General features: G+C 45.8%; 2 long non-coding RNA genes across 2 annotated transcripts; one reads left to right on the forward strand and one right to left on the reverse strand.

The window, feature by feature from the left end:
- Positions 1-792: 792 nt before the first annotated feature.
- On the reverse strand, positions 793-3,443 carry LOC102549581 (uncharacterized). Its single transcript, XR_361699.4, has 2 exons — positions 2,862-3,443; positions 793-1,835 (listed from the first exon to the last, which is right to left on the reverse strand). It is a non-coding gene; the product is annotated as an uncharacterized LOC102549581 (long non-coding RNA).
- Positions 3,444-4,988: 1,545 nt separating this feature from the next.
- Positions 4,989-12,277, forward strand: LOC120098536 (uncharacterized). Its single transcript, XR_005496833.2, has 2 exons — positions 4,989-5,378; positions 7,388-12,277. It is a non-coding gene; the product is annotated as an uncharacterized LOC120098536 (long non-coding RNA).
- The last annotated feature ends 2,252 nt before the right edge of the window (positions 12,278-14,529 follow it).

Raw genomic sequence — 14,529 nt, forward strand, 5'->3', positions numbered from 1 at the left:
AGCTGAGTCCCAGCCTCTCTTTTTAAACCTCCTGCTTATGGATAAGATGTGAGCCCTCAGCTATCACTCCAGCACTGTGCCTGTCTGTATGCTGCCAATGCCTCCTGCCATGATGATCATGAACTTGCTCTCTGAAGCTATAAGCAACCCCTAGTTAATTAAATGTTTTCTTTTATAAGTTGCCTTAGTCATGGTATTTCTCCATAGCAGTAGAACAGTGGCTAAGGCAGTAGTTCCGAAGAATTGTTTTTGCTATAGCAATAGCACAGTGGTTAAGAGAGCAGTTCTGCAGAATTATATGTTTGTTTGTATGGACACATACAATATTAAGTAGCTTACTGTCAAGATCGCCCTTCGTGATTCACAAGAACTGACAATTTCAAAATTAAAGTTAAGGGGTTGGGGATTTAGCTCAGTGGTAGAGTGCTTGCCTAGCAAGCGCAAGGCCCTGGGTTTGGTCCCTGACTCCAAAAAAAAAAAAAGAACCAAAAAAAAAAAAAAAAAAAAAGAACCAAAAAAAAAAAAAAAACCCAAAAATAAAGTTAAGCCTGCCATCTTTGGACATAATTTCTTCTTTTCCGGGGGAATGTGCTTTCCTCCAAGGCCTCTGAATGAGACCCTTTTAGCTTATGAAGGGGAACCTCCACTGAGTAAAATTAAATGACCACCCATTGCCACAACTACACAAGTACCTTCCTAGGAGTACTTACACTCGTGTCTCATCAAATAACTACTGTGGACTAGCCGAGTTCTACATGTAATTATTACATTTAATAAATGGCAGACTCGGAATTTAAGTCATGTTTTCTCTCTTTGATACATTTATTTGTTTGCAGCTGGCAGATGACATTCTTCCAGAGAGGGCGAAGGCAGGCCCTCCAGTAGGCAAGGCCACCCTGACATACACCTCTCACTGAGCACCTGATTTCTAAAGGCCTGAATCATGGAGTGGGTGCTTCAGGGTGGAACTGAAGCAGTTTCAAGAGCTAGCTTTGAAAACCACACTGTCACAGCTCAGAGAGCAGCATATCATCTGACCCTCACCTTCAGAGGAGGAATGCTTGAGGTCCAAGCTCCACACAGTGTGACCCTGATCCAGAAAACTCAGAGAGAGAACTCTTTGTACCTCCGGTCCCAGCTGGCCCTGTTGTTCCCGGAGGCCATTCCTCAGAAGCCAGCTGTTGTGAGTGAGAAGAAAGGTGTCAGTTCTATTCACTGCTAACTTCCAGGAGGCAGTCTTCTTTTGCTTTCTCTCTTCCAGAGAAACTGCTTTTCTGACAGGGGATACCATCTTCCCAGTCCCCAGGTAGACAGAAGAGATTCCTTAATGAGGAGAGAATCTTCTGCTCCAGGTTCACAAGTGACACTGTTCTGCTTTTCACGGGTTCAGACGCTACGAACTCCCCACAGAGGGCAAGAAAAAATGGCATCAAGTCAGCCTGAAGGCCCAAAAGAGGCTCACTGAGTCACCAAAGAAACCTGGTGGAGTTGCAGAAGGAGAATGTGAGGGGACTTCCCGGAGGGAAGAGGTGCCTTCTGTTTAGAAGCAGAATTCCAGAGGCTTTTACTACTGCTGCGTGCAATCCGCCTTGCAAGTCTCCTTCCTTCGTCTGGGTGTGTGTGATTTACTACAACTCCAAACACTGTGTTTCATGACAGACCTTTCTTCATCCAGATTCTGCGTCCACCTCCTCTTCGCCGTTGCCTTCCGAGGTGGGGGCGGCATCATCTATAAGCCATGCCTTGTCTCCATCCAAGGAAACAGGGGCATGGGGTGGGGTTGACCTCCTCTGGTTCGCGCTGATTGAAGGCCCCATGCATGGTGGCACATGCGCCTTTAGAAGAAAGTTCTTAGTAGCGTATTATTAATAATAAAGCAGAGATTGTAGGCATGGGGGATCTGAACAGATTTTTAAAAATAACAAACGCGTGTGTGTGTGTGTGTGTGTGTGTGTGTGTGTGTGTGTGTGTGTGCAACTGCCTGTAGGGAGGGAACAAAACTTTGGACTTAACAGCAATTCTAAATTATTAATGGCTCAGCATACTTCCTTTTATTAGAAAAAAATACTTAAACACATTTACCAAGGATGACTGGAAGGTCATGGTTAAGCATGAGAGAACACAACATAGCCACTTTATAACGTGTTTAGTTATACTACTGGACAAAATAAAGTTTTTGAAGGCTCAGGTTAGCAAGAAAGGCAATCTGTTTTAGGAGGGGAAAAAAGTCACCTTTCCCAGACGGTAGAATCAATCCACAGGAGGCTTACATTTTAAGATACACCTGACAGGAGAGCCTGCTTGTGTTTCTTCCGTGATTAATTGGCAAACATTACATTTGTTCATTTCCTTAATGAGCGTGTTTTGAACACTTACTGTGAGCCAGGAGACGTCTGGCAGCTGGGGAGGGAGCAGAGCCACTAAACCAAAAGCAAGCGCCACACTGAAGGGCTTGGAATCCTAACCTAGGTGTATTCCTTTACATTTAAGTCTGAAGCTTTCTGAGAAAGGAGCATGCGCGCTGCCTTCAACTATGGAGTCCAGCGGATCAGGAGGGGAAAGGAAATCCTCAGGGGTGGGGGAGGAGTGGCTGGCGGAGGAGCACTTGATTAAAATATTCCGCTCACAAAACGAATTTTCGGGAGGCTTGGTGGTGGAGCTGGTTAAGTCCCTAGAACTGAAGGAAAGCGTGTGCAAGGCTACCACTGCCACACATTCCTACTGGGCAGGATGTAACGCTTGTTGAGTCAAAGGTCAACAAAAAGCTCGGACTAGGAAGGAACTCATCACTGATTCCGTTTCCAAATTCAGGGTTTGTCAAATTCTGTGAACTTTAAGGAGGAAGAGGAGGAGGCACTCACCGAGTGAGGCGAGAGGGCACTCGAGAAGGACACACTAGTCGTTCAGGCTGAGCTGAGCTCTGAGAAGTGAGCCCAGTTCTTTCAGGCTTACTGAACAGCGAAAATGTTTTTCCTGCTCGTATGACATAGCTGTCCTGGAACGGCGTTGTGTTTGCATTCCAGCTTCTTCGTTTTAGAATCTGCTGAACAAGAGGCTCTTGTCCGGAACAGGCTGGGTCCTTTGGCAGGAAAAGGAAAGACTAGTGGACCATCGCTTTCAAAGCTCTCGCTTGGCAATAGCATCCGCTGTTTCTGCCCAAGTTTGTTGGTTAAGACCAAGACAGACATCCAGACTTGTATCAGTGCACTTAGAAAGCATTTTTTTTCCTCCAAGGAATAGAAAAAAAATATGTTAATTAATGATGTCTCTTTTGTTATGGGGTTCAGCAGTTACCAGCCCCCCACCCCAGCTTCAACCAGTGCTGCCCTGTAAGAGACCGTTTTACGTGTTGGTACTTGGTACCACAAGTGTGGTGGCTTGGTAAAGTTGTGGCAAAGGATAGCACTTATTTGCTGAGGTCTGTTCTGTGTACTCTTGCCCCTACATCTAGGTGTGGCTGTGAGTCTAATCCCTACCAACTGTCCTCATCACTTTCTGGCCATGACTTTGAAGCAGCATGCGGGAGGTTTCTCTGCTGTACACAGCAAGGTGTGGAGAGCGTAAGAGTCCAGGCGACGGCTGCAGGGTGGAGGGAGCCATGTAGGTCTGGCCTAATTAAATTAACTAACCATAATGACTTCATAAAGTCCGTGATTTGGCTTTCAGGTATTAGGCCACTTGCTGATGTCATTGCAAATTATTATGAAAGTGTATCCCAGAGCTACTGCTATGATGAAAAACATTTAATTCCTGTTTTAACGCTATCCTGGGTGGTGGTGGTAGGGTGACAAGATGGCTCAGTGGGTAGAGGGGCTTGCTGCCAAGCTTTCCAACCTGAGGTGTTTATCCTCTGACCTCCACAAATGAGCGCCCAGCACCCACACACAGATAAAACTGAGTAAACGCTACCCTACCCCTCATCATACCTGTTAGAAGACTGGTTTGTGAATTATAGATGCAGAAGCAAGATGGCCTTCAGAGGCATCAAAGGTCAATGGTTAGTGCTGATAATCTTCCTCCAAACAATAAGTTAGCTCATGGAAGAAGTCAGAGGCTCCATGAGCCAATTGCCTCTCAGTAATGGCCCACTAGCTTACTAACCTTTAGCACATGAGCCCTTTAGGAGAGACACTTCATGCTCAAATCTTTTCAACTACCTTCTCAGCTTGTGAGGGATCAGTTTGTAAGTCAAGCACAAGCCATAGTCACCCTTCACCCCTGCTGTGCTGCTGTGTACTCAATAATTTTTCTTTAACGCAACTAAAAATTTGCAGTTTTATTGTCACTTAAAATTATCATCCCCTTGCATCTAAGAAGTGTTAGGACGCAAACATTCTTAAATATCTCCGTCTATCTTTGATATCCTGGAATATAACATTCTTATAGCTCTAAAGGAACTATTCTGAGCCATTACCTAAATTCCTTTGGGCCCAGTCTCCTCAGCAAAGTCGTTGAACACTGGAGAAGCCTGAAGCTTTTGTCTCAAAGGTACCTTAGAGGCTGTAGTTGATTCCTAGGTAAATTCTTAGAAAATAGTTGGCGACTGTGCCACTGTGACAACTCCCCCAAGGGATCTGACCTGGGTGCCTGCCTCCTTGTTATTTATATTTACGACTTCGAATGTTCTATGTACATTTGTGGCATGATACAAGTCTGAATGCTTTATACCACACGCTTGGGGCTGAAAAAGAAACGAAGGCAAGGTTTTCCAATTGCCCACTAGAGGGCGGCAGAGTAACGGGAATCGGGATGCTCCCGGGCTTCAGAGTAGACGTGTTGACATGTGATTTCGCAATTGAATAATTTTTGATACTGTCCTGACACATAAACACCTAGAAGCAGGTTTTCAAAGGTTATTTGCACACTAAAACAGGAATTAAGAAAACGAACTTGCATGCCAAAAGTCATTTTCAATATTCTACAAAGCACTGCGGCCTCGTTATGAGATTGCTTACACAGACTATTCAGCTAAGTCAAAGACGAACGGCAAGTACACGCGTTCAAGATAAATTAGGCTGAGTGGACTCAAGAACATAGATCCAATGGCTAGTAAAACTTTCTCTGGGACTTGGGGACCAGCCAATTTGCACCCCTCCTCCCCATAAAAAGAAACTGGGTTTTACGTGATTTTGTTTACCCCCAAGTCTCCCAGACCTTGGGATCCCCAGACTCAGGGAATTGCGGTAAAACCACTGTCCACGTGCTCTCTGGTTGAAGTTTACTTTCGTGGAGATTTACTTTTAAGCCATTGCCATACACTGGCCATGAGAAGTCAGCAGAAGATCCCACGTTTATTCTGTTGACATCCTCTAACCTTGAGAAATAGCCCATTTATATTATCACGCTTTGATGTATTTCCCATTTGCGGAGCTTCTTTGGTGAGTCGGCATTTTAATTTAATTATACTTTTTACTAATGGTCTTTATTTTTCAGTGTCTGAGTGCAAAACGCCCGTAGGTTTGATTATCTGGCCCCCTCTTCCTGGTGCAGAGGCGCCGTGCAAATTTATAAACTGACAAAATGCAGTGTAAAACTCGGGGAGGTGAAGTTAGGAATCTGTATGGAAAGCCTATTTGAAAACTGAGGCTTTTCTTTGCTTGCAGGGTGTAGCCCCTCTCTCCCCCCCACACCCCGCTCCCCACACATAGCTCAGTCTCTGGTCCCGCTGTCCTTAATAACAACAGCATCACAGTTGTAGCTCAGAGAGCGTCAAGGACTAAAAGGAGCTCGGGTACTCAGCGGCTCTCTTCTGAGCCTCTGCAGACATAAAATCAGTCACTACAGTATTTATTTTTCTTCTTCAGCGCCCTCCCTGAACTGAGGATCAGACTAGAGTCTTGAGCTTGCTAGGCAAGCCCTCCTCTACCCCGAGCCACCCCTCCCCCAAGCAAAAGCTTGACATGAGCTCTAGCTGTGTTTAGGTGCGTGTTGTAGGGAGCTGACTCTCTGAGGACGTTGTCAAAGTCTCTCCCAAAGGCTCTCCCAGGACCTCGGAGCTGTGCTACTGTGCCTTTCACAGCAGAGAGGAACCAATGATCGGCTATCCCCAGAGACATAGCTGTACACACCCGTGGTCACATTTCACGAAAGTGTGCTCCCTCTCTCCTGGATCCTAAGACACCGCTGACTGAGATGCACACCAGTGATTCAGCGATAGCCTTTCAAGAAGAAAAGAAGGCGGGGCGTGGGGAAGAGAAGAAAGAAAACTTCCGGGTTAATCGTTTGGAGGGTACATTCTAGTTTCGGAAGGCTGAAAGGGAAAACGCAGAATCTCATTTTAAAATCGGAAATCCAGTCAACACCAGTAAGAGGTGTATTTTAAGATCAAGTTCACAGGTCCTGATTCTTCCTGCCCATTCTTAGGGATGGGGCAGATAGTGATGTGTGTGGTGGCATTCTGGGAGAATGGTGGATTTCGTTTTTATAACCCGCTGGCATGAGCTGTCTTTTTCTTCTTTTACTCAGCCTGAGGTCCACCTGTCCTATTACCCTTGTCTCTATGTCCCTGTTCCATTCACATGGATGTGGTTTGCCTAATGGTGGTGAAGCCACGGCTGGCCCGTGTTATTTGCTGGAAGTCTGGGTGAGAATGTGGCAGACACAGGAGAGAGGACACAACAGAATGGTGGAGGGCTCTCCTAAATCAGAGAGTGGGGCAACAGGGAGAGGGATATGAAGGCCCCAGGAATTTGCCAAGTACATGGACAAGTTTCTAGCCATGGGACCCATTGGATCCATCTCCATCAGGAAGGAGAGAAAGGAACACGGAGTGAAAAGAGTGCTAATTACCTTCCTCTGGGGATCTTAGAAATGGGATGTGGGTGGAAATTGCCACGATGAATATGATTACTGCAGGATCTAATTTCCCTGCTGAGGAGCAAAGGGAAGGAGACAGGGACTCTTTGATCTTCTTCTCTCCTGCCACCTTCCATGTAACTGCCTGCCTTCTCCACGGCTAGCCTAGTTAGGGGTAGCACTGCCCCTCAACCCCCAGCCCCCATCTCTAAGTACATTTTCTCCTCAGTTCCTTGAATTCGTGAAATCTTTTTGCATCATGAGAGAGAGGGTGTCAAGTCAGAGCGCAAACAGGAACTGGCTCTTTGGCCGGGGGTGGGGTGGGGTCTAGGATCTCACCCTGGCAATGTGAGTTAGGGGCACAGGAAGGCAGTAGGAAATAGAGAAATTTAGGGGTGGGGTTGGGGGAGGGAACATATACCAAAGGCCTGGAGGAGGAGGACATCTAAATTAGGGGCTTGATATGATGTTGACAGTAGCGGCAGGAAAGGGTTGACCTGAAATTTTGCCCTGAGCAGACAGAAAAATGAGGCTGTGATTTTTTTAAATATAATAAGGATATTTATTTTTACATCAATAATTTCTTTCGCAGAGGCAGGTGCGGAATCCAGGACCTCATGCACGCTGACCAAGCGCCACTTCTCAGGTATACACTTGGCAAGTTCATTTTTTCTTAAATGAACGGGCTTAATTTTGTGCTAGTCAAAGAGGAAAGAAGGAGACGCCGTGACAGAATAAGGCTGAGCAGCAAAAAGCCAACCAGAACTGTAGAAAAGACGTGGGGAGAGAAACTGAAATGAAGAACCAAATACCGAGAGATTCAAGTCCTCCAACAGACTCCAGGCTGGGCAGCAGGTGGGATTAATGCTAACCAGGAAGGACATGTTTGCTTAATTACCTAATTGTCTTCAGGTTTGCATTATCTTCCTGAGCTGGAAGCTTCTTTCTGGACTCTGATGTGAATTGCTTTTCAGGGAACACTCCCTACGTGGCTGGAAGGAAGATGCGAGCCCCATGCGGGAGGAGCATGGATAGAACCTTTCCTGTTTGTTCACTCCCTTCTGCCTTTTCAGCTTCTGAGGGACGTGTCTCTCCCACCCATGCAGCACCCTAGATTCTCACTCACCTGGCTGGTCTGGTACAGAGGGTCTCTTGGATAAGAGAGTGGTACAGGTTTCCCAGTGAACAGCTTAGCCTTGGGGGAGGGATGTACCTTGGTGGAAATGAACAGGACGAATTCCCAGGATCAGTTCCACAAAGAGAAACAAACTGGAGTTAAATGAACAAAACAGATGTTAGCCTCAAATCCTTGGCACCTTAAAGAAAAGAGACGGGCGATGGCGGTGGGTGCAGCTCAGGACTCTAGGTTCTTTTGTGGTGTCTGAAGGGGCTATATTCAGGAACTTACGGGTGGCAGATGGGACATTAGAATTTCCTGTTACATGAGACATTGGAACAGTTTGCAAACTAAGAGAAAGCCCATGTCACCCCCTTCCCCCCATTCCTCAACCCCTGTGTTTCCTCTCACAAATCCACTGGTGGAGATGGCTACAGAGACTGATGGCATTCACTTAAGCAGAAGTATTGTCTGCCCAGGGTTTGCTCACTTTAAGGGCCAAACCCAAACAGTGGCACTCTCCTGGAATCAACTTCCTTGTTTGCTCCACACACCCAGGACCCTGTCATCCAACGGCTGGTCAGATGGTCTAGGTTTTGTGCATGAAGACAAGAACAGCCCTCCTAGATCCCCAAACAAAGCAAATGCCCTCTACAGGAAGAGTGCTTTCCCAGGGCCAAGTAAGGGCTAAGCATGGCTTTGCTGTAGCCCCTGTGCCACCACTTTGTACCTTCTTGGGTACTTTACTGCTCTCGTGCACCGAGGCAGCAGCTCTCGATGCACACACACAGTCTCTAGGAGTCTAGCACTGGCTGTAGAGTACAAGCTGGCTTCAAACCTAAAGTGATCCCGTTGCTTCTGCTTCTCCAATGCTGTGATTTCAATGCCTAACTGTGGTGAGTCCTGAATGGGAAATGTTCTATAAAACATGGCAAATGCATGGAAGCCAGGAGCTGGCTTTGTGTAGTTGCTCTTCTAAAATAGACATCGAATGGCAATCCATATGAAGAAAAAAACATGCGTTACCAGAAATGGACAAGTGCATTTTTTATTTGGTATGTGCTTCTGTGAGCTGTACATACATGTACATGGGAGGGACATGCCCATACATCCCCATCACTCTCTCTTTCATTTCCTTGAGACAAGATCTCTCGATTCACTTAGACTAGCAGCCAGCTAAGCCCTAGTGACCCTCCTGTCTCTGCCCCTAATCTAGCATTGGGGTTACAGGCATAGACTGGCCTGAGTCATCTTTGTAACCCATTGTTTTACATACTTTGGTTGTGTGCATTGGACTTAAATCTTGGCTCATCCACATGACCGTGTAGAAGTCCCTTAAATGCTTGTGACTTGTTTTCTCAATTCAGAAACTGAGCGGAAGTATAGTGCCCATCTCCAAGTGTCAGCGAAAACTAGAAATTATAATGTAATCACAGGGGGTATAGAAAGAGTTCAGCATTCGGTGGCATCCTGCCGTCATGGATGTGGTAGTGACACTGTCATGGCCACCCAGTGTTGACGTGGTCATAATGTTGCCATGGCTGAATGTCCAAACTCAGAGAAGTGTTTGAATTTTACTCTTGAAGAAAGACCTGCTGGGGAAACAAAAGAAAACTCATAGAACATGGATGAGAGAAAAGTCCAGGTGAGACAGAGCGGTAATGGCGGGCAATGGTGTGAAGCCTTGAGCTCTTCTCTGTGGTAAGAGGAGCTGGTACGAACCACAAAGCTGCAATCCTGAGCATTTGATGTCTTTTACCCACTGTCCTTTCTGCTGGTCCAGGAGGCTGATGTTGGATGCTTTTCTCTTTGTGCCTAGTAACAATTGTCTGCAGGAGGGAATTCCAAAGGGCCAGACTCCTTTGCTGCTAGAACAATCTAGAGCCAATGCTGTGTTGCAGGAGTCCCAAGTGTGCAGTCTATGTGAAAGAAATGGAAGAGAAGGCAGAAGGAACAGAAAGCCCATGCTCTTTATACCCTCTCTCCTCACTAAAACATGCCGTAGAGCAGCAGTTCTCAATCTGTGGGTTGTGACCCCCACAGGGGTCACATATCAGATATCCTGTATATTGTATATTTACATTAAGAGTCATAACAGTATCAAAGTCACAGTTATGAAGCAGCAGTGAAATAATTCTATATTTGAGGGTTACCAACACATGAGGGACCATATTCAGGGGTCACAGCATTAGGAAGGTTGAGAACCATTGTCTTAGCGTATCTGGATCCACCATTATGGGTTTAATTATTGCCCTTCCCAAATAATACATTAAAATTCAAGCATCCAAATTAACAGAGTCTCACTTTCCTGGAGATAGGGTCTAAAACAGATTAAGGGATTTGGGGACAAGATCTTATCGAGCTAAATTTAGACCCAGGCTTGGTGGTACACACCTTTAATCCCAGGAGACAAAGCCAAACAGATATCTGAGTTCAAGGCCAGCCTGGGACAAAGCAGGTTTTCCGTGAAGGAAAGTTTAAATCCAGGCATGATTGTACACGCCTTTAATCCCAGCATTACAGGAGACAGAGCCATACAGATTTCTGAGTTCAAGGTCAAATTACAGAGCAAGTTCCAGGACGGGCAAGCTTAGGCAGAGAGGGAGTTGGAAAACAGAAAACTGGCAAGAGAATATGGAGTGGGTGGGGGAGTGTGTTCCAGCCCCAGGAAACAGCACAACAGGACAGCTTTGGCCATGTGGCTCGGGCCAAGGGACTACTGGGACAATTGATACTGTCTAGCTGGAACTAAGAATTCAGTGATTAAGAAGAGACCAGCTTATCACTGAGGTGAAATCTTCTGGGAAATGTTTTCTGAGAGCTCAAAGAAGCTGTGTTCCAGAGATGGCCAAGGGTTTATAACTCACGCCGCAGCTGTACTTGGTAATGTCAGACTCACCCAGGTGGTACTGGTTGTGAAGGCCTGAAGGGATCATGAAGAGCAGCTGAGGCTTGACACTGTGAGAGGCCACAGAAGGCCACTGGTGAAGGTGCAACCTCAGAGGCAGTTGATAGCCCAGGACTGACGGGGTCATGCAAAATAGTTGAGGCTTGGCACCATGAAGAGAGCCTCTAAAGGCTATTAGTGAAGCCTAGTTGTAGCAGAAGACTCCAGCGTACTGAAGATGCCAGTACCACGGCATGACACCAAGAGCAACATAGCAGCAGAGTGGATCAACCTGAGCTTAGAGTGCTACAGAGGCAGAGCTGGAGAAGTGACACTAACCCTTTGGAGGAGCTCAGAAGATCATATATCGATCCCAGACATTGAAACAAGAAGGTCTCCACTACGATTGACATTTCTATGAAATGGGACATTCATACAATTCATACAATGAATACAGTGTAACAAGATACAAAGAGACGAGAGTCACCAACAAACCAGGGAGAGATGGGAACCAGGTTCTCCTCTCACAGCCATCAGAAGGAATCAACTGCCAACTCTGACTTTGAATTTTCAGATTGCCACTGTGTGAGGACACAACTGCTGCTTTCACCTCCTAGTCCATGGCTCTTTGTCACTGCATCTCTGTTGAACTGATCTGTGGTATTTCCTACATCTTGGGTTGTTTCATGGATACACTCCGATGTGTCCACTGACTACCTAATAGAATCCCTCAAGGGTGTAGATTGACAGCATAACCCCCCACAGGCAAATGAAATGGATCATGTAGCATGGTTTGCAGTGGCAAGCATGGGGGCTGCAATTTGGGTATTTGTCTATGTATTCGCCTCACATGTATGTAGATATTAGAGAGTGAATGGATTATCTGAATTATGAAACCATAGACAAGTTTAATAGAGCACCTATAGCCACCCTTCTCTAGATTCAACTGTACAGCTTCAGTTAAGGTCAACAGAGTCCAGACAGTCCAAGATGGCGTCACCCACAAGTCTGGCAGTGGGTACTGCCTGGACTTTGCACGTCAGTCATAGGGCTCCGAAGAGCTTTATGTGCTTCTTCAATGGGTTCCTCCAGACAGTTTCCCAGAAGTGAGACCGGCCGTGCACAACTTTAACTTCTGCCTGAGTTTTAGAGACAAGTATTCCCTTAACAAATATTATGTCTACTGCTCTGTACAGAGTAATTCCCCTTTGTGAATGTCGCCTATCCCTCGTGTTCAAGTGTGGAAAACAGCCAGCTGCACTGTCTACCTGAGTGCATTCAATCAACTCCTAAATTAAGTAGTTCCCGTGGGAATGTAACTCAGTGTTTGTGTCCCAAGACTCATGGACCATGCATTTGTTAGGTGGGTTTCATCCTCATTACAAAACACATCCCAGGGCTCCTACTTGGAGAAAGCAGAGAGCAAGCATTTTGCCTTAATTATATTCGTATCATATTAAAAGAAAAACAAAACAAAACCTTGTATGGTTTCCTTTATTCGGGAAAAGCCTTACATTCTGTAATCTCTGCATGTATCCCAAGTGAACTGGACTCCTATTCATCTAAAGGCCAAGAAGACATGTCTGGCCGCTATGTCACTTTGAGAGCTCTAAAGAAACATTACAGAGTTTCTGTATGGCTCTTGATGGGGCTAAAGTTACAAGGTGCTTGAGCAGTGAGCCCCAGAGATGGTACTTTGGTGCATAAGAGGCTCTGTAGATCGCCATCCCCTCTAAGAGGAGACACTGATGGGAGGGGCACATACAGTTCACAGGCAAGCCGTTGGCAAGACCTGGCATTCTCTCCACTCACTGCTCCTACAAAAGCTAAAAGGAGTCAAGCCTCTACAAGTGATTCAGAAATCAAAATCTTTTAAAAGAAGTTGCTCAGGGTATCCTCAGGTGACTGCTTGCGGCTAGCAGGGATGATGGCTGGAAAGCTTGGTGCGTTCTGATTACTTGATTGTGTCTGTATTACTTTTGTTCAGGGTCTGACATTCTGAGCTATACTTTGAGGGGAGCTGTTGATGTCTATGTTTCTTATAGAATGGGGTGCGTACACTATCTCATGGTGGGCAAAACTTCACACAGAGAAAGACGATGCTTTAACCCAAACTGTTCATCAAGTTCAGTTTCAAACTCACACGTGTGTCTTCTATTAATAGCTAGCTTTGACATAGTCCAGGCACCGTGGTCACAGAGCCTTGAGGTGCAGTGAAGACTCAGTCACATGGCCTGCCACCTGACAGGCATATTCACCTACTCACCTGTAGGAATGACAAGCGCTACCTCTATTCTTTCTAAAAACTTTAAAGCTATGTATATGCATATGATTGTATGTGGATATGTGTGTATCAATTCAGATTCCCTCCAAGGCCAGATGAGGACATTGGATCCTCTGGAGCTGCAGGGGTGGGCAATTTTGAGTCACCTGCTATGGGTGCCCAATTCAAGTCTTCTACAAGAACCGCAAATGCTCTAACCACTGGGCCATCTCATCAGCCCCATTCCATCTATTCTAAGGGTTCACTACAGTGCAGGTAGATTTCAGTTATACCTAAAGCATTCCACATCAAGACTTGTCTACAATGTAGGCTTTAACTGATACGAGCCTCCTGATTAGTACTTTACCTCGTTACATATCTCTCTTGACCTTTATGATCATGTCAGGTATAATTGCCACCAGGGAACAACGTACAGAACAGAAAAGAAGTGTCTTGGGCCCCTACTGCAAGCTCTAAAATCCCGGCAAAATCTAATCCACACAGCAGCACTGGCCAGAAGCTGCATGTGATTGACTGAGCTACTAAAATCGAATTGTTCACGACCTCTTCTTTAGGCTAAAACACAGCATAGTATTGATTTTTTTGATTCAAAAAGGAAATAAGGACAAACTCTGAATATCCAAGTTTAATAAAAGCAAATCTTCCTTGTTTCCATGATGACTGATGTTGCTATTAGATTTGAAATTAGCTTCAGGGCATGGCTCTACCACACCCCAAGTCTATGTTATCCACTTTTATTTCTCGTTCACTCCCCTCCCTCCCCACTTCTCTCCTCCCTTCCTTCTCTCTCTCCTTCTTCCCTCCCCTCTTCCCTCTCCCCTCCCCTTCTTCTCCATCTTTCCTCTCCCTTTCCACTCTTCCTCCTCTTCTTCCTTGAGGAAAACACCCACTAGTGTGGCCGTCCTAACCACCACCCTCCTGCCTCAGCTTTTCAAGTGTTGGTGTTACAAGTGTGCACCTCCCTGCCTTCCTCAAGTTAATTCATTTTTCCTTTCTGTGACTGAGCCATCTGAGTCCCCAGCAGATCAGAAGCAACATTTCTTTTCCATGTCACCCAATTCCCGCTGCTCATCTGACCTCGGGAGGTCCTGAGTGACTCTCCATGTAAGTGGCGACTGAACTTTCACACCTTCAAGGAAACTGGAATGTGAGCTTCGGTTGGTCAATGTGTGCTAGAAACTCATGTTTCTTTTCCTTGGTTAAATATAATTATTTCTTTTCTGCAATATCAGAATGAGCAAGCCACAAAGCCAAACTCAGAAAGCGCCAATGAATGTGGGGAACTTGGCGTTGTTGTTGTTGTTGTTGTTGTTGTTGTTCTTTTACTGCCAGGCAGAAATACAGTGGCCCTATTGTGACATTGAGATAATATACCAGTGTCAACCACCTGAGCTGGGAGTAAACTATCTAAAAGGTCACTGGACCACCAAACAAGTCATCAGCCCC

This window comes from Rattus norvegicus, chromosome 19 (assembly GCF_036323735.1).
Source record: "Rattus norvegicus strain BN/NHsdMcwi chromosome 19, GRCr8, whole genome shotgun sequence".
Classification (NCBI taxonomy): domain Eukaryota; kingdom Metazoa; phylum Chordata; class Mammalia; order Rodentia; family Muridae; genus Rattus; species Rattus norvegicus.